This window comes from Papio anubis, chromosome 11 (assembly GCF_008728515.1).
Source record: "Papio anubis isolate 15944 chromosome 11, Panubis1.0, whole genome shotgun sequence".
NCBI classification, from domain to species: domain Eukaryota; kingdom Metazoa; phylum Chordata; class Mammalia; order Primates; family Cercopithecidae; genus Papio; species Papio anubis.
The window spans coordinates 8,401,669-8,420,497 of record NC_044986.1 but is presented as its reverse complement, the minus strand read 5'-3'; the positions used below and the strand labels follow the sequence as shown (position 1 = coordinate 8,420,497).

The 18,829-nt window shown below is 44.8% G+C and overlaps 1 protein-coding gene across 2 annotated transcripts in view; it reads left to right on the top strand.

Annotated features, from left to right (window-relative positions):
• Positions 1-7,443: 7,443 nt before the first annotated feature.
• The window catches only part of ZRANB1 (zinc finger RANBP2-type containing 1), a 70,689-nt gene continuing 59,303 nt past the window's right edge, over positions 7,444-18,829 (top strand). For both annotated transcript variants that reach the window (XM_021943830.2, XM_021943829.2), the window contains exon 1: positions 7,444-7,800. The gene's annotated coding sequence lies outside the window, so the exon portion shown is untranslated. The remainder of the gene's footprint in view (positions 7,801-18,829) is intronic.

The following is an 18,829-nucleotide window of genomic DNA, read 5'->3' as shown; positions in this document are numbered from 1 at the left end:
CCTGGATAACATGGTGAAACCCTGACTCTATAAAAACTAACAAAATTGGCCAGGTGTGGTGTCTATAGTCCCAGCTACTCAGGAGGCTGAGCCTGGGAGGTTGAGACTGTGGTGAGCTATGATCACAACACTGCACTCCAGCCTCAGCGACAGAGTGAGACCCTGTCTCAAAAAAAAAAAAGAGACTCAATACAACTTCAACATTTTCCCCCCTAATTCCATAAGTCTAGCTTACAGGGATACTTAGTTAAAAAATCCACAAAAGTTTCTTAGTCTGGATATAGAGTAACTGTGTTCCTCTTAGTACAAATTTATACCCATCAGATGAGACCAGTCCTAGCACAGACCAGGATTTTGAAATGTCAAACAAGCTGTATTTTGTCTGATGCTTCACAAGCATATCTGGTCCTCTCAGGAGAGATTATTTTTGCAGGCAGATTTGTGGTGGACATGGAGGAAGGTCACAGGATGGTACCATGTTCTACAAAACCATGTCCTGTACTGCCTGGGTACAGATTAGGCAACATTATTACATGCATTTCTTTCTTTCTTTCCTTCCTTCCTCCCTCCCTCCCTTTCTTTCTTTCTTCCTTCTTTTTATTTTATTTTATTTTTTTTGAGACAGAGTATCGCTCTGTCACCCAGGCTGGAGTGCAATGGCATGATCCTGGGTCACTGCAACCTCTGCCTCCTGGGCTCAAGCAATTCTCTTGCTTTGGTCTCTTGAGTACCTGGGATTACAGGCACCCACCACCACGAATGGCTAACTTTTTGTATTTTTAGTAGAGACGGGGTTTTGCCATGTTGACCAGGCTGGTCTTGAACTCCTAACCTCAGGTGATCCACTTACCTGGGCCTCCCAAAGTGCTGGGATTACAGGAGTGAGCCACCACGCCTGGGCTGTTACGTTGCATTTTCTACTGTTAAGAGGTTTTTTCCACTGGGGAATCATGTTGATCACACACAGAGAGTGGAAGATGTTGCAGTTTACACAAATGACATTTTTTGCAATGTGTCTGAGAACATGTTCTTGTAACAACTGAACATTTCTAACATTTCTTTTGAAGGAAACACCCATTTTATAACACTTTTTACTTAAAAGCACAGATCCCTTAAAGACCCTAAGTAAGCTGGATCCGTTACCATTTCCTTCACCTGAGCGCCTTCGACTTCCCTTAGCTGCAAATGTCCACCTCTGGGGGGCCTCCACAGCCTGATCTTTCCGTTCTAGGCCTGATTATGGACTGCTAAGCCTTTTTGGAGAAAGTGGTTTCTTGTCGCTCTTCTTTTTTTCATTCTTCTTGATTTGCTTCCCCCTAACTATTGTCCCAAATCTCCTCCAGTTCCCAGAGCAACCCTCAGCAGGAGGCTCTGCGCTTGATTCACCGAGGGGGAGGAAGGATTTGAAGTCCACCCCATCACCTCTGTCTCCCCCACCAAAACCTCCCTAGAGCTGCTTTTCACAGCTTCCTCTCCACGTTTCTCAGGAAGACAGGGCTTTCTTGCTTGCCAACACAAATCACTGTGCTCTGAATTCTACCTCCCTTTTGGATTTCAGTCCTTTTACCCCCTCTACATCTCTCCTCCATTTACAAAAGGGCTCAGATATGCCCATTCTTTAAAATAAATACCTAAAATAAAACAAAACCTTTCCCTTATTTTTGTTACTGCCCCAATCTATTCTTATATCTCCTGGTTTCCTTTCACCGCCAGACGTCTTGGACTTGTGGTTTATAATCACATGGCTTCAGTTTTTGAAACTTGGCTTCTCTCCCTACCATCCTACTGAGAACTGTTCTCTAGAAGGTGACCGAGTCTCTTGTTTGTCAGATCCAGTGACCTTTCCTCACTTCTAATGCTCGAAATCTGTAGCATCTGACAGTTTTTATTACCATGTGCTTGAGGCTCACTGTACCCTCGGCTTCCGGAACACTGTACTACCAGCTTCATCTCCTACCTTTCTGACCACTCTTTGTTTTTTTTGTTTTGTTTTGTTTTTTCCCCCTTTGGTAGTTCTTTCTTCCCCACTCCTGTGGCTTCCATAATAAATTCTACATAGAGAGCTCCCTGATGTTGATCTCCAGGATTGCCCTACACATTTCAGACCAGCATTCCCCCCACCAGCCATTCCCTTCCTCCTGAGTCCAGGATCTCCTGATTCAAGGGTCCACATCTCCTCTGACCCAGTTCCTCTCTTGTGTGTCCCACTGTTGCACATACTGCCATCACTCAGAGTTCACAGACTTTTTTTTTTTTTGGTGACAGGATCTTGCTATTTTGCCCAGGCTGGAGTGCAGTGGCATGATTATAGCTCACTGCATCCTTGAAATCCTGGGCTCAAGCAATTCTCCCTCCTCAGTCTCCTGAGTAGCAAGGACAACAGGTATGAGCCACTGAGCCTGGCAGGTTAAAAATTATTTTTTGTAGCAGTGGGGTCTCACTATGTTGCCCAGTTTGGTCTTGGATTCCTGGCCTCAAGCGATCTTCCACCTTGGCCTTCCAAAGTGCTAGAATTACAGGTATGAGCCACTGCTCCTGGCCCATTCTCTGACTTTTGATTCTTTCTTCTGCCCCAGAGTTAGTCACTGGCAAATCCTGAAGATTGCACTGTCTCCCATTTCACTCCTGGCCCTCCTTTCCATTCCCACAGCTACTTTGGTTTTAGGTCCTTGTCTCTTCTCTGTCCCTGTTTCTACTTCTGCCCTCATTTGTCCCACAGACATTCCAGGTAAAGGCTGGTAGCTCCAATACTGGCACCTTCCTGCTCAAAACCTCTTTATGGCTTTCTACTGTTAATGGAACTAAAGATCCATTTTTTTCTACTGTTAATGGAACTACAGATCCAAATTTTGCATTCAAAACTTTCACAAAAATGCAATATGGAATTATAAACTCTACAGTTAGTCTGGGAAAAACTGAAACGAAAGCCAGAACAAACTATCAACAAAACTATACTGTCTCTACACTTTACTACAAAGGTCCTTTTTTTTTTTTTTTTTTTTTTTTGAGACTGAGTCTTGTTCAGTCACCCAGGCTGGAGTGCAATGGCGCGATCTCGGCTCACTGCAAGCTCTGCCTCCCGGGTTCACACCATTCTCCTGCCTCAGCCTCCCGAGTAGCTGGGACTACAGGCGCCCGCCACCACGCCAAGCTAATTTTTTTTTTTTGTATTTTTAGCAGAGACAGGGTTTCACCATGTTAGCCACAATGGTCTCGATTCTCCTGACCTCGTGATCTACCCGCCTCAGCCTCCCAAAGTGCTGGGATTACAGGCATGAGCCACTGCGCCCGGCCTTTTTTTTTTTTTTTTTTAGATAGCGTCCTGCTCTGTTGCCCAGGGTGTAGTACAGTAGTGCCATCATGGCTCACTGCAGCCTGGACCTCCCAGGCTCAAGCAATTCTCCTGCCTCGGCCTCCCAGAGTGCTAGGATTAGAGGCATGGGCCACTGCACCGAGTCTAATATAAGGTTTCTAAGAAAAGGAAATTTAAAACCCCACAAAGACAGTGTATACTTTTTTCCAAATGAAATATTTCTCCGAATCCAAATACACATAAGTAGAATGTTAGTTTGGTCGGTGTGCCAATCAGCAACAGTTCTGTAACTGTGACAATGCCCCATCTGCTGTATTTATTGATGATATCTTTTTAATTCAAATATAGTGGAACATTTGACTGTGGAATAAAGAGCTCTGTGTTCTGCTGGGCACGGTGCTATGTGCCTGTAATCCCAGCATTTTGGGAGGCAGAGGCAGGAGGATCGTTTGAATCCAGCAGTTTGAGACGAGCCTGGGCAACACAGACTTTGTCTCCACTAAGAGTTTAAAAATTAGCCGGGTATGGTGGAGCATGCCTGTAGTCCTAGCTACTGGGAAAGCCAGGGTGGGAGGATCACTTGGGCTGCGGGGGTTTGAGGCAGCAGTGTGCTATGATTGCACCACTGCACTCCAGCCTGGGTGACAGAGTGAGATCTTGTCTTTACAAAAATAAAAAAATAAAAAAACATTTGAAAAAGAGTTATGTGTTCCTGTTCGAATTGCAGAGTTAATTTGTCTAGCTCTTGTTAAGTCACTTAACATCTTTAGGCATTAATTTCCACATCTGTAAGCTTTCGGGGTTTGAGGGCTGTTTTGTCAGTAGTTCTCAATACTGGCTGCACGTTTCAGTTACCTGGGGAGTGGGTTTAAAACATATCCATAGGTTGGGCGCGGTGGCTCACGCTGGTAATCCCAGCACTTTGGGAGGCTGAGGCGGGTGGATCATGAGGTCAGGAGATCAAGACCATCCTGGTTAACACAGTGAAACCCCGTCTCTACCAAAAAATACAAAAAAAAAAAAAAAAAAAAAAAAAGCCGGGCGTAGTGGTGGGTGCCTGTAGTCCCAGCTACTCGGGAGGTTGAGACAGAAGAATGGCATGAACGTGGGAGGCGGAGCTTGCAGTGAGCCGAGTTCGCGCCACTGCACTCCAGCCTGGGGGACACAGCAAGACTCCATCTCAAAAACAAAAAACAAAAAACATAAAACATATCCATGCCCAGGCCCCTCTCTTAGGGATTGTTTCGATAGGACATCTGTCTCTCTCTCTTTCTCTCTCTCTATATATATTTTGTTTGTTTGTTTGTTTTTTAGATAGAGTCTCACTCTGTTGCCCAGGCTGGAGTGCAATGGCATGGTCACGGCTCACTGCAACCTCCGCCTCCTGGGTTCAAATGATTCTTGTGCCTCAGCATCCCGCATAGCTGGGGTTAAAGGCACGTGACACCACATCCGGCTAATTTTTGTATTTTTAGTAGGGACGAGGTTTCACCATGTCGGCCATGCTGGTCTCAAACTCCCGACCTCAGGTGATCTGCCTGCCTCGGCCTCCCAAATTGCTGGGATAACAGGCATGAGCCACTGCGCCTGACCTATAATTACAGGTCTTTCTTTCTTTTTTTTTTTTTTGAGACAGAGTTTTGCTATTGTTGCTCAGGCTGGAGTGCAATGACACAATCTCAGCTCACTGCATCCTCCGCCTCTGGAGTTCAAGAGATTCTCTTGCCTCAGCTTCCCAACTAGTTGGGATTACAGGCACGCACCACGACGCCCGGCTAATGTTTCGTATTTAGTAGAGACGGGATTTCACCATGTTGGTCAGGCTGGTCTCGAACTCCTGACTTCAGGTGATCCACCTGCCTCGGCCTCCCAAAGTCCTGGGATTACAAGGGTGAGCCACTGCGCCTGGCCATAATTATGGTTATTTCTATCTTACTCTTTTTTTCTCTATGCTGTAGTTTCCTCACTAAGATGTGTCTTATCTTTGTGGGCTTCTTATTCATTGGTACGTGATATTCACTATTTACTCAATTGAGGAAGGAGTTAATAAACTTTATCCTAGTGATATCCCATTTCCTTACCAAAATAAACTACAACTCAAGCGAAACAAAAACACCTAATTCTGTGATTCCTGGTAGCTTGTAACTGAGAGGCTCTGCAGTCTGAATTCAGGAAGGGGAAGCTGGAGGAATTCAGGAGCTCTTAAAGAAAATATTTTCAAAGTTGAAATGTTGGCCTAACTATTGTTCTTAACATAGTAACATGGTGTTTGATCTGATCTACAATTGTGTTAATTATACATTAATTATAAATACAGCTCATATATATAAATATATACGAGAATGTTAAGTTTTGCAGGCAAAAGACTTGCAGTTTAAACTCAATTTATTGAATAAATAACGTTGCTCTGGGCAGACAAGGATTGTCGAAAATATCTACACTATAGGAATGGCTATGAGAATAAAATATGCCAATAAAATATGTTGCTGGAGAGGGGAATCTATAAGATACAGCATTATTCTTTGCTGGCCATAGTGAAGCTATACACACATTCCTGACCATATTTATGCAAAGAGAAAGCTAGAACACCATGAACAGTTTTAATAAATGAAGTCCCATTAAAATTTTAAAAATCTGATTAAACTCTGAATTATGGTCCTCCTGTTGAACCTGAGGTATCCAACTGTTAAATGCCCTTTGGTAGTAGTATAGGTTTTTTCTAATAGATAACTTTTAAATTACAGCTTTTAAAGAGTTGCTGTCTTTTACGATCTTTCAAATTCTTTTTTTTTTTTTTTTCTTGAGACGGAGTCTCGCTCTGTCGCCCGGGCTGGAGTGCAGTGGCTGGATCTCAGCTCACTGCAAGCTCCGCCTCCCGGGTTCACGCCATTCTCCTGCCTCAGCCTCCCGAGCAGGTGGGACTACAGGCGCCGGCCACCTCGCCCGGCTAGTTTTTTGTATTTTTTAGTAGAGACGGGGTTTCACGGTGTTAGCCAGGATGGTCTTGATCTCCTGACCTCGCGATCCGCCCGTCTCGGCCTCCCAAAGTGCTGGGATTACAGCCTTGAGCCACTGCGCCCGGCTGATCTTTCAAATTCTATCTTCTCCTCACAAAATTTTAAGTATGAAAACTACAAGGTAAAGTCCCACTGGGAAAAAACAAAGATCTCTTGCTAGAAAAATTTCCCATACTCATGGGGTTTTAACAAATGGCTGGCTTATTTTGGCTATTTGGTTATTTTTATAGTACAAAAAGAAAGAAATACACATATCTGTTTAGAACTTGGTCCCAGGGGATTCTCCTAAGCAGTATTTTTTCCGTAGCTGTAATTTATCCTCGGCCTGAAGATAGGTAAGGCTTATTTACAGAAATAAGGCTTATTAGGAAAGGTTTATTTCTAATTTACAGAAAAAGTATCCATAAGAAGGTTGGATTTTCCCAAGACTAGCGCCAGTAAGTCGTGGAGGAGAGCAAGACGCAAGGTCTCCATGACTTTTCATGGCGTGTCTATCTACGTAGGCACACATGTACCATGCACAGAGCAACGAGAAATATACACATACATCCATATACACGGATAGCCCCAGCAAAGGCAGGGGTAAAAATCGGACACTGCAAAACATAAATTTAAAAAATCAAACCATCACAAAGCACCTAGAGCTTTGTCTTCCCTGGTGTTTTATGAAGAGCTTCAAAGTCCTTAAGAAAAAGTAAAGCAGCATCTGGGTTATACGTAGATCGCTTAGGCTACGTGAGACCTGGGGGTTAACTTAAAACTCTGGCGCATGTGTCGCAGAGACGAGGCAAAGCGCGCCTCCAGACACTGACGAGGACGCCCTCCGGGCCGCCGTCAGCCCGCGCCCCCGAGCGCCACGCACCCCGCGGCGGTCTGGCACCCTCAGGCCCACAGTGGTCCGCGGAAGGGAACCAGCGCGGGGCCGACGCGCGCCACCGACTCACAATCGAGGCCGCGCTCCGGCTGACGTCACCCTCTTTCGACCCGCCCCCTGAGCCCGGAAAGAGGCGGCCGCTCATTGGCTGCGCCGCCGGCGGCCTCGGGGCCAATGACAGGGCGGCGAGCGTCTGGGTCCGGCCTTGACGTTGTGCCGCTCGCCGCGGGGTTTATTTGGCTCCGGGTCCCTCGGCTGCCGCCATTAGGGGTCCGCAGCGCCCGCGGCCGCCTCCCACACCTCAGTGCCCCCGCCCCCCGGGGCTCCCCAGCCTCCGCGCCTCCTCTCCGCCCCTCTACCCCGGCCTCCGGCAGCCAGGAGCCGCGCGCGGACCCGCGGAGACCATGTCCTGACTGAGGGGAGAAGGCGGAGGCGGCAGCAGCGGGGCGGGCGGCGGCGCGGAGGGAGGCGGAGAGGGGACGGGCTCGACTCGTCGCCGCGGGCTGCGCGGGGAGTCGCCGCCGCCGCCGCCGCCGCCGCCGCCAAGCGCCCGTCGGACGGGGAGGAGGAGCTGGAGGGGGAGCCGCCGCCGCCAGGTAACCGAGCCCTGGGGGGCGCCCCACCGCGGCCTGCCGGGTCCCTCGCTCCCAGGCGGCGCCCAGGTTGCTGGGCCTCCCGGGCTGCCCGCCCGCCCGGCACCCCGGGGGCGGCCGCGTCGCAGGCGCGGGGAGGGCAGGGGCCCGGGCCGCCGCTGTCGGCCCTTCCATCTTAGGCGCTCCGGGTGCGGGGACGGCCCAGGGGCTGTGGGAGGGCGGGTCCGCCCAGCTTGTTTACCGACCGCCGGCCGGCCGCGGCTGGACGCGGTGCGGGTCCCGCCGCCGCTCTTCCGCCAGATTTCCCCACAACTTCTTTTCCTGCCGAAGACGGGTTAGCTAGTGGGGTTTCGGGCCCACTCCGCAATAGGCCGTAAACACTTGGGTCCATCGCCACAAGTTGGTTCTGGTCTCCAAACTTGTGTTTCAGTCCCTCGGCCACTTGCTTTCCACCTCCTGCGGTGGCCTCCAGTTGCCATTTCTAGGAAAATAAAGGTGGGGGACGACGAGGCGGGTGGGGAGGAGGAGCTGGAGCTAGTGGAAAGATTCGTCTACCCCTCCTGTTCTAAGTAACGAGTGTTCAGTGCAAGGATCTGTTTCTTCTCTGCTGTGGTTTGGTGCGGGTCATTTCACAGACAAAAGAACTGTAGTGAATGCTGGCATTAAGCGCAGGGAACAGGCAGTTTAGGTTAAGCCTGGAAGTTTGAACCGGCCCATTATCTTTGAGATACACTGGTGTTTTGAAACTCTCTTGCTGAGAATTGTGTATTTCCGTCAGTTGATTATGCTTTTCTATAACTCCGTAGACTGTCGATTTAAGCGCCGCCCCATTTTACCAGTATTTTGGTTTCACCGTGTTTATGATGATGTTAATAAATCTAATATGCAAAAATACCGTTTTAGGAACACAATTCGAGTTTTTTTTTTTTGAGACGGAGTTTCGCGCTTGTTGCCCAAGCTGGAGTGCAGTGGCGCTATCTCGGCTCACTGCAACCTCCACCTCCTAGGTTCAAGCGATTTTCCTGCCTCAGCCTTCTGAGTAGTTGGGACTACAGGAATGCGCCACCACGCCCGGCTAATTTTGTATTGTTAGTAGAGATGGGGGTTTCTCCATGTTGGTCAGGCTGGTCTCGAACTCCCGACCTCAGGTGATCCGCCGTCTCTCGGCCTCCCAAAGTGCTGGATTATAGGCGTGAGCCACCGCGCTTGGCCTGAGCGCTTTAACTCTGGGACCTATTCTGTAAAGAGTGATTTCTTTACCTGTGTGTTTTAGTTAACATCACTTGTGCAGCATCCAGCAGTACCCCTGTTTTGATCAAACATGGATGACTCAGTGTACAAAACATAAACCAGGGGAAACCATAAGGAATTTTGATCTCGCCTTGTGCCAAGGCTCTTGGGAAAGTCATCTGAACTATGGGAGAAATAAAGCTGGATCTTGTCTCCTTGTTAGTATTTTGAGTTAAATGAAGTAATTCTAAAAAAATTTAGAATCCTCTTGACTTTTGGCTCTAAAGATAGGCAGGCTCTTTATACTAAAATTTCATAACATTGTTTTTATTGGGCTGTTGGGGGTTTACGAGGTAGTAGGACAGTAATGACACATTTTGCTCTTTTGAGGAGGATGTTATTTGAATGTCATGAAGGATTTTATTTCTGTTGCTGTTTTAGCACCTTTTATTAATGCCTCAGAGCATTGGGACACCCATTTATTTACTCTTGAAATGTGCTTGGGTATGATGAACTCATTCATAGTAATATATTTTAAGCTCGTGGCCTTGATCCATGTCTGTACGCTGATAGGGGTTATGGCATGTCACATTTAAAGTCTGAGGATTAACATAGTTTTGGAACTCATGATCCAGTTGTACAATATTTGAGGCAAATTGCTTCATATGTGTAATTGATACAGTGAGAGCTTGTTCATGTGCTTTATAATAAATGTAAACTTTAAATGTGAATTACAGAAGTAGACCACTGACCTGGCCGGTGGCTCTTGCCTATAATCTCAGCACTTTGGGAGGCTGAGGTGGGCGGATCGCCTGAGGTCAGGAGTTCGAGACTAGCCTGGGCAACATGGTGAAACCCCCGTCTCTACTAAAAATACAAAAAAATTAGCCGCGCATGGTATCGTGTGCCTGTAATCCCAGCTACTCGGAAGGCTGAGGCAAGAGAATCCCTTGAACCGCGGAGGCAGAGGTTGCTGTGAGCCGAAATCGAGCCACTGCACTCCAGCCTGGGTGACTGAGCGGGACTGCATTTGAAAACAACACAAAACAAAAGTAGACGACTATTAATTTGGTTCAGGTTTTTTTTTTTTTCCCTCCTCCTCCCCTTTTTTTTTTCTTGAGACGCAGTCTCGCTCTGTCGCCCAGGCTGAAGTTCAGTGGTGCGATCTTGGCTTACTGCAAGCTCCGCCTCCCGTGTTCACGCCATTCTCCTGCCTCAGCCTCCTGAGTAGCTGGGACTACAGGCGCCTGCCACCACGCCCGGCTAAGTTTTTGTATTTTTAGTGTGACGGGGTTTCACCGTGTTAGCCAGGATGGTCTCTATCCTCCTGACCTCGTGATCTGCCCTCCTCAGCCTCCCAAAGTGCTGGGATTACAGGTGTGAGCCGCTGCGCCCGGCACCCCCTGCCTTTTTTTGTGTTTGAGACCTAGTCTCATCACTCTGTTGCCCAGGCTGGAGTGCCGTGGCGTGATCTTGGCTCACTGCAACCTCCCCCTCCCGGGTTCAAGCGATTCTTTTGCCTCAGTCTCCCGAGTAGCTGCTGGAATTACAGGCGCGTGCCAACACGCCCGGCTAATTTTTGTGTTTTTAGTAGAGATGGGGTTTCACCATGTTGGCCAGGCTGGTCTTGAGCTCCTGACCTCAAATGATCATCTACCTGCCTGGGCCTCCCAGAGTACTGGGATTACAGGCGTGAGCCGCAGTGCCTGGCCTGATTTGGTTCAGTTTTATTATTTGGGCATTGCTGCTTGCCTCTTCCTTTCCAATAATATTCTCTTGTATCTGGGCTTTGTATACTTATCCTCTCATTGATTTGGTATTTGATTTGGAATATTTGTGCTCCATTTATGCTTCGGGTAAATGCTTGCACATTTCAACACTCTTACCTCCTCACATCACAACATAAGGACTTACAGAAAACTCCTTTATACAGGCAAAATAAAGTTCAAACTTCTTGGTGTGGTGGTCAAGTTTCTCTGTAGTCTGGCACTGATCCATTCTTTAGTCCTAACTCTAATTTCTTTGAGAATCCCTAACTCTAGCCACACTAACTTGCTTGTTGTTCCTATGAAGTCCTTCCTCTTGGCCTTTCTTTATGCTATTCTTTCTGTTTGAAATCCTCTCTGCTTGTATTCATGGAGACTGTGTTCTGGGCCAAGAGAGGTCCTGTCTCTAGAGAAGTCTTTTTTGACTACTTTAACCCCAAGGGCTCTATTCAGTCTTCTCTTGTGTGAGACTTTCTTTCCTTAAAATATGCTAGCCTTGATTTCAGTTTATCTGTTTATGTTTCTATTTTGCTTCCCAATTAGTGTTTTAAGACCTCTGCCAAATGGGTATAATTCTATACCCAGTATCTATCTGTGGAGACAATATATTCAACACTGAAATATGGATACATGGTCTGACAAAGTATTTTTGGTTATAGAGGTATTCTAGGATATGCAGTTTGTACTGTAGTTGGTGTTTCTGGGACTTTGATGGTTTATGAGACAAATATTTGAAATTATGGCTGTCTCTTTAAAAATTTGGTTGGTATGTTTATATCTATTATCGCATACTTCTTTGCCTGTAGAGGATGTTCAACATTTTGATAGTGTTTGTGTCATTAAAATAAAAATTAAATATCATGTTTTTCTGGTTTACTTCAGATTTGGGTCTGGGGCAGTTACTTGGGTCTTGGATGCTAAGTTTGGCCATTCCATATTGTATGGAGGTAACATTTAGCATCATGGGAAGGAGAAAATCTGTAGCCTCAGTTTGTATTCTTAACCTCAGATGTTGGCAGCATGTGTCACTGATGATAAGGCAGATGAGACAGGAGAATATGTGATTCACTACTGCTACCTGTCAACAGTCTTGGATGAAAAATTAGCCGGTCCACAGGATTTTTGTATACCAAGGATAACACATGTAATTATGTAGTACATAGGTGAATGCTGATGCATTTGGAAAATAGATGTGTGTGTTTCTCTTGTGTGAGTAGGAGATATGGTGTTTTATGGGTACATAGTCTCTTGGCACTAAACCATCTTGACTTACCTACTGCATCTATGTGGAAACTTGTCCTCTTTCTCCAGTTCAGTAAAATATTTTTTCCCTTGAAATTGATTTTTAGAAAGTATATAAAAACTCATTTTTTCAAGTGTCAGAAACCTTTTAGCATCATCGAAGTTAGAATGACTGTTCATAAACTTTTCAGAAATACTAGGCATTTTTACTTAGGCTACTAGATTTGTAAAAGGCATTTTCATAGAATTACACCAATGATTTCACTACCTGAAAAATCTGGATCCGTAAGCATTCTTTGCTTTTTGGAAGGGTGGTATTTTGGTTAATTCCATGAAGTTTTTGACAGGAGCCCTAAGTTTGAATTTTAAAATGGGGGTTGGCCAGGTAAATTGAATATAAAGTTGATATTTTTTCTGCTGCCTAGTTAATTAGATTAAACACATTTTTTTTTGAGACAGGGTCTTGCTCTGTCTCCCAGGCCAGAGTGCCGTGCTGATCATGGCTCACCAAACTGTCCTCCCACCTTAGCCTCCCAAGTAGCTGGAACTACAGGTGTGCACCATTGTGCCTGGCTTTTTAAAGAAATTTTTGTAGAGACAAGATCTCCCTATATTGCCCCCAGGCTGGTCTGAATTCCTGGGCCCAGCCAGTCCTCTTGCCTTGGCCTCCCAAAGTGCTGGGATTTATAGGCATGAACCCCTGAGCCCAGGTTAGATTTTTTTTTTTTTTTAATAGGGTCTCACTGTTTCCCAGGCTGGAGTGCATGGCATGATCACAACTCACTGCAGCCTTGGCTTCCCAGGCTCAAGCTATCCTCTCACTTTAGCCTCCCCAGTATCTGAGACTACAGATGCATGGCACCATGCCTGGCTAAATTTTTTTTTTTTAGACGGAGTCTCTCCCTGTCGCCCAGGCTGGAGTACCATGGCACGATCTCTGCTCACTGCACCCTGCACCACCCGGGTTCAAGCGATTCTCCTGCCTCAGCCTTCAGAATAGTTGGGGTTACAGGCACGTGCCACCATGGCCAGCTAATTTTTTTGTATCTTTAGTAGAGATGGGGTTTCACTGTGTTGGCCAGGCTGGTCTCGAACTCCTGACCTCATGATCTGCCTGCCTCAGCCTCCCAAAGTGCTGGGATTACAGGCATGAGCCACCGCGCCCGTCCTTGCCTGGCTAATTTTTGTGTTTAGTTGTGGTGAGCCACTGCGCCCGGCCCTAAATATTTTAGTAATGAAAAAAACTGCTATCCAGGTGTGGTGGCATGTGGCTGTAGTCACAGCTACTTGGGAGGCTGAGGTGGGAGGATTGCTTGATCCCAGGAATTCGAGGCCAGCCTGGGTATTAGTTTGTTTTCACACTGCTATAAAGAACTACCAGCTGGGCGCGGTGGCTCACTCCTGTGATCCCAGCACATTAGGAGGCCTAGGTGGGTAGATCACAAGATCAAGACCAGCCTGATCAACATGGTGAAACCTCGTCTGTACTTAAAACACAAAAATTAGCTGGGTATGGTGGCACGTGCCTGTAGTCTCAGCTGCTTGGGCTGCTGAGGCAGGAGAATTGCTTGAACCCCGGAGGCAGAGGTTGCAGTGAGCTGAATTACATCTGTAACTCCAGCACTTTGGGAGGCCAAGGCGGGTGGATCACAAGGTCAGGAGTTCGAGACCAGCCTGGCCAACATGGTGAAACCCTGTCTCTACTAAAAATTCAAAAAAATTAACCGGGCATGGTGGCGTGCGCCTGTAATCCCAGCTATTTGGGAGGCTGAGGCAGGAGAATTGCTTGAACCCAGGAGGTGGAGGTTGCAGTGAGCCAGGATCGTGTCACTGCACTCCAGCCTGCCTTGGAAGAAAAAAAAAAACTACCTGAGATTGGTAATTTATAAAGAAAAGAGGTTTAATTGACTCACAGTTTCTCATGGCTGGGGAGGCTTCATGAAACTTTTAATCATGGTAGAAGGCGAAGAGAAAGCAAGCTCCTTCACAAGGCAGGAGAGAGAGAGTGAGCGGGGGAAGTGCCACACTTTTAAACTATCAGATCTCCTTAAAACTCACTCAGTATCACAAGAACAGCATGGGGAAACCACCCCCATGATCCAGTCACTTCCTGCCAGGTCCCTACCTCGACACATGGGAATCACAATTAGCGATGAGATTTGGGTGGGGACACAGAGCCAAACCATATAGCTGGGCAACATAGCAAGACCCTCTTTCTTACAAAAAAAAAAGAATTTTTGTTATTTTTGTTGTTCACATATTGAGGGCAAACTGTCCCCCTCACTCCTGAACTAACACACCCCAGTTTTGATTTTTCATCCTTTGTCAAGTCAATTTTTAATGTGCGTGGTCTCTTTTTTTTTTGAGACGGGGTCTTGGTATGTTACACAGGCTGGTGTCAAACTCCTCAGTTCAGCTGATCCGCCCGCCTCGGCCTTCCAAAGTGCTGGGACTGCAGGCTTGAGCCTCCGCTCCTGGCTGTAATGTGGGTGGTTTAAATTCATATAAATAAAAAATACTTGAATGCATAAGATACTAATTGGAATCAGTTGCATATCTTTCCAATTTTTTCTTAAAAAAAAAAAAAAAGGCAGCTTCATTGAGGTGTATTTCATATACAATAAAATTCACCCCTTTAAAATAAAATTCACCGCTTTAAAGTATACAATTCAGTAGTTTTTAGTATACTTATAGAGTTGTACAGCCATTACCAACCACTATATAATCCTGGAACATTTTCATGACCCCAAAAAGAAACTCATTAAGAAGTTATTTCCCCCTTGCCTCAGCTCCTGGCAACCACTAATCTACTTTGTCTCTCTAGATTTGCCTGTTCTGGATATGTCATAAATGGAATTGTACAATATACGACCGTTTATGTTGCTTTTTTCATTTATAATGTTTTCAAGGTTTATGTTGTGGCATGTGTCAGTACTTCCTTCCTTTTTATGGCTGGCTAGTATTCCATTGTATAAACAGCATTTTGTTCATTCATTGATTGATGGGCATTTAGTTTTTTTCCACTTTTTGGCTATTATGCTGCTGTGAACATTTGTACAAGTTTTTGTGTGAATGTAAGTTTTTAGTTTTCTTGGGTATATACCTACAGATGGAATTGCTGGGTCATGTGCTAATTATGTTTAACCTTTGAGGAACTTTCTGCCTCTTTTCCAAACTGGTTGCATCATTTTACTTTCTTTTTAATTTGAGACAGAGTCTCACTTTGTCTTTCCAGGCTGGAGTGCAGTGATGTGATCTCAGCTCACTGCAACCTCTGCCTCCTGGGTTCAGGCGATTCTCATGTCTCACCTTCCTGAGTAGCTGGGACTACAGGCACGCACCACCATGCCTGACTAATTTTTGTATTTTCAAGTTGTATTTTTTTAGTAGAGACGAGGTTTCGTTATGTTGGCCAGGTTGGTCTCGAACTCCTGACAGGTGATCCGCCTGCCTCGGCCTCCCAGAGTGCTGGGATTACAGGCGTGAGCCACCGCACCCGGCTCATTTTACATTTCTGCCATCAATGTAAGTTCCATTTCTCTACATCCTAATCAGCACTTGCTATTGTCTGTTTTTTTTTTTTTTAATTGTCATTCTAGTGGAATGGCATCTCCTAGTTTTTATTTGCATTTCCCTGATGACTAATGATATTGAGCATCTTTTCATGTGCTCATTGGCCATTTGCATATCTTGTTTAGAGAAGTGTTTATATCAAGTGTTTTGCTCATTTTTCATTTGGGTTATTTATCTTTTTGTTAGTGATTTTTTGCAAGAGTTCTTTATTCTGGATACAATTCCCTTACCTATATTTGCAGATATTTTCTTCTGTCTGTGGGTTGTCTTTTCACCTTCTTTATGGTGTTCTTTGAAACACAAAAGTCTTAATTTGATGAAGTCTAGTTACCTATGTTTTCTTTTGTCACTTGTGCTTTTGCCTAACCCAGGGTTGTGACAATTTATGTTTTCTTCTAAGAGTTTCTTAGTTGTAGCTCTCAAATTTAGGTCTCTGATCATTTTGAATTGAGCTTTGCGTATAATTTGAGGCAGAGGTCCAACTCAGTTTTTTCGCATGTGGCTGTCTAGTTGTCCCTGCACCATTTGTTGAAATACACTTAGTTTTAGCAGTGCACAGTCATGTATAGCTTAAATGTTCTGAGTAATGCATTGTGAGGTGATTTTGTCATTTTGCGAACGTCATAGAGTCTAGACAAAACCTAGATGGTGTAGCCTACTAGCAGTAGGCCATGGGTTGTAGCCTGTTGTTCCTAGGTCATAAACCCTGTATAGCATGTTACTGTATTGAATATTGTGGTGTTTTTCTAACACAAAGGTAAGTGTTCATGAGTGTAAACGTAAACATAGAAAAAGCACAGTAGAAATATAACGTAAAAGATTAAAAAAAAAATAGTGCACCTATATAGGGCACTTACCATGAATGGAGCTTGCAAAACCGGAAGTTGCTCTGGGTGAGTCAGTGAGTGAGTGATGAATGAATGTCAAGGACGTACTATACACCACTCTAGACTTTTATGGACAGTGAACACTTTGGCTACACTAAATTTATTTAAACATTTTTCTTCAAAAATAAATTAATCTTAGCTTATTGTAACTTTTTAACTCTATAAATTTTTAATTTTTAAAAAAACTTTAGACTTTTGTAGTAACACTTAAAACACAAACACATTGTGTAGCTGCACAAAAATATTTTCTTTCTTTAGATCCTTACCTTATAAGCTTTTTTCTATTTTTAAGCTTTTTTTTGTTAAAATCTAGGACACACATTAGCTTAGTCCTACACAGGGTCAGGATCATCAGTATCACTGTCTTCTACCTGTACATCTTGTCCCACTGGAAGGTCTTCAGGGGGCAATAACATGCATAGAGCTATCATCTATGATAACAATGCCTTCTAGAATACCTCCTGAGGGACCTGCCTAGGGCTTCTTTACAGTAGACTTTTTTTTTTTCTAAAGTAAGTAGGATTAACATTGTAAAATAACAATCAAAAGTATAGTAAACTGGTAACATACTTATTATCATGATCAGATATTATGTACTGTATATAATTTTACATGCTACACATAGCTAGATTGCCAGCACAGTAGGTTTGTTTACACCAGCATCACTACAAACATGTGAGTAATGAATGTGTTGTGCCATGACATTATGATGGCTTTGATGTCACAAGGCAAATTTTTCAGCTTTGTTATGTAATCTTATGGGACCACTGTCACATATAGTCTGTCTTTGATTGACACATGGTTATGCAGGCCATCACTGTAATTATTCTCAACTGTAAGTTGATTTATTGCAAGGCAGGATTCCCTGGATTTATGAAGAAATTATCCCTATTCTGCAGCAGAAGGAAAGGATCTCTCTTAGTGTTGCACAGTAAAAGTTGGAACAATACACTTGTGTGTGGAATTCTGACGACATCACTTCAGTGATTTTTAAACCACTTCTAAATCCTTTCCTCTTTTGTTTGTGGTGGGTAATTACCTTCACTTTTTGGTATTTAATTGAGCTAAAGTTTATTTTTAAACAGGAACTAGTTCAGTTTTCAGAACTAGCTAAACTTTTTGTGGAATACTATCTTTTGATAACAGCAGAATATTAAGTTTCTTTTTATTGACTAAATGATTAATAGGCAATGGTTACATGCAGATACTGTTTAGGGACATAATGAATTTTTCACAGTTGAGTGTTAGAAACAAATCATAATCCAGTAAACTAAGAACTATTTTAGAAGTTTGTTTTGAAGTGGTAAAAGAGGAATTAAAGGTCTGGCGCAGTGGGTCATGCCTGTAATTCCAGCACTTTGGGAGGCCGAGGCGGGCGAATCTCTTGATGCCAGGAGTTGGAGACCAGCCTGGCCAACGTGGCGAAACCCCATCTCTACCAAAAATACAAAAATTAGCCTGGGCATGGTGGCACATGCCCGTAATCCCAGCTTCCTGGGACACTGAGGCATGAGAATTGCTTAAACCTGGGAGGTGGAGGTTGCAGTGAGCTGAGGATCGCATCACTGCACTCCAGCCTGGATGATAGAGCAAGACTGTCTCGAAAAAAGAAAAAAAGTAAAAGGACTATATTTAGCATGAGATTGATGTTGGTCAGGGTGGGCTTTACTGAGGTGGGAACATTTGAGCTGGTCCTTGACGGAGGAGTACCAGATTTCTAGGTATATAAAACTGGGTAAGAAGGGGAATAGGAGTAGGCAGGCGTCTTGTTACTAGTGAAGGCATGGAGACATGAAAATTACATGTCATCTTTAGGGACTAGCCGAGGTTGCCGAAGCATGCGAATGAGGTTGGAAAGGCACTCCTAGCACTTGATCCTCACCTTCCCCCCCCCCCCCCCCCCCCCCCCCCCGGGGCTGGGAATTAGAGGGGAGGAGTGATCTCCGTTCACCTTCCCCCTGGGGCTAGGAATTAGAGGGGAGGAGTGATCTCCATAAGTGTGGGTCATCTTTACAGATGTGAAGAGCCATTACCCATCCCTCCCCAACTGTGCAACTGTAAGTGTGTATTGGGAAGATATGTCAGGGATATTTGTGGTATATATTAGAAGTGTTGAAGGCATTGTTTTTATGGAAATTATTTTAGCAAATTTTTTTTTTTATTGGGCATCTGCTGTGTGATTTGAAGTTGCTTAGGATTTTCTGAAAGATTACATAAAATACTGTTGAAAAGATGATTGCATATAAAACATATAATGTGTTCAATATTAAGTGTGTTAGAAAGCACATATACTAGATATTGGGATACACCTGTGAACAAGACAGTCTTTGCTAT